The 1440-nt window shown below is 42.4% G+C and overlaps 1 non-coding gene across 1 annotated transcript; it reads right to left on the bottom strand.

The window, feature by feature from the left end:
* Positions 1–308: 308 nt before the first annotated feature.
* TRNAC-GCA (transfer RNA cysteine (anticodon GCA)) lies at positions 309–380 on the bottom strand. The gene has a single exon. It is a non-coding gene; the product is annotated as a tRNA-Cys (tRNA).
* Positions 381–1440: the final 1060 nt, after the last annotated feature.

Here is a 1440-nt window from a genome sequence, read left to right as displayed (position 1 = left end):
AATGGACATAACAAGAGGTCCACATTGATCAAAGAAAATGATGAACGGTCCAAAATGGCCCACCTTAATTCGGATTGCACGCATGCTAACCTGGATCGTTCATCCAATTCATGGATAACTGTAGATAGAGCCTAACCGAAGTTCGATTTTATCAAACCATCCTAACCGTCAGATGCTTTTGCAACAAGATAATACAAGTGATGTACCACCCGATCTGGACGGAGAACGTAAAAAATGGTCAAAATCGAACGGTTAGGATCTCGTTCCATTAAAACTAAAAAAATTTATTAAAAAAAAGTTTACCTTGAAGGGCCCAACCGGGTTCGAACCGGTGACCTCTTGATCTGCAGTCAAATGCTCTACCACTGAGCTATGGACCCTTTGCTGTTTCATTGTTTCATGTTATCTTATTCAAAGAAAATATTCGTGTAAGACAACAAGAATTTCAACGGCCTATATCCGACAAGCAATTGTGACCGACTTGATTGCTGGACCATCCAGATTATTTTTAATCTGAGCCTTGTTTGCTATAAAGCCCACCTGATGAATGGTTAGGATTCCTTGCACGTATTCAAATTGACACATATCCCACACCGTATAAAAATTAAAGAAGACATGCCGTACGGCTCTAATCTTCACCATAAATGTTCATGCATATGGTGATCAAAACCGTTAAAGAAGTGGGACCCACCATAAACAAGTTACGATAAACAAACGGCACTGATCAAGCAATTCCTATGAATGGACTTTTCGCTTTTGCCCGTTTGATATGGGTCAGAACCATTTTGGTTGTACACATCATTTGGTGGGCCTCCATTTCAGCGGCTAGGATTGTCTTAGTCGTCTTGATGATGATTATGACACCTCCACCCTGGAAACCCGTATTTTATATGTCGTACACAGGCACAAGGTAAGGTGGAGAATGGAAGAGCACTAACGTCCGTCCATTTTCTATGCTGGATGAGATCATCCAAGCACTACCGACCCTCATGGACAGGATCCAATGCCTCTTGAAGGCTGAGTCATGAGAGTTACTCTGCCTCCCTTGCTGGCATACCTGGACTAGATCTAAACCGTTCATCTTACTGTTCAAATAGTGGATCGCCTGTGGTCCAAAAATCACATCATTTGGGTAATTCTGACCCTTGGATAGTGAAACATGATATTCAATAGTTGTTCACATTCGGCGAGAAAAGGTCCACTCATCATATGGTTAGGATAGTCCAATCAAAGGATATAAATACTAGCGGCCAATCAGTGGTGGAGTGCACAGGATGACTGGTTAGGATCATCACACATTGTGCCACGTGTATGGTATACGATGACGCATGAAAATGCCGTGCCTCCCGAGGCAATTGATCAGCTCCCCATATATCATGATATGTTTTTTGTCCTAAAAAGGAGCTACCACTACTAGCATCCACACGCAAGCACACGTTC

This window comes from Magnolia sinica, chromosome 19 (genome assembly GCF_029962835.1).
Source record: "Magnolia sinica isolate HGM2019 chromosome 19, MsV1, whole genome shotgun sequence".
Classification (NCBI taxonomy): domain Eukaryota; kingdom Viridiplantae; phylum Streptophyta; class Magnoliopsida; order Magnoliales; family Magnoliaceae; genus Magnolia; species Magnolia sinica.
Note: the sequence above shows the minus strand (reverse complement) of the source record. Positions and strands in the feature narration are given on the sequence as shown.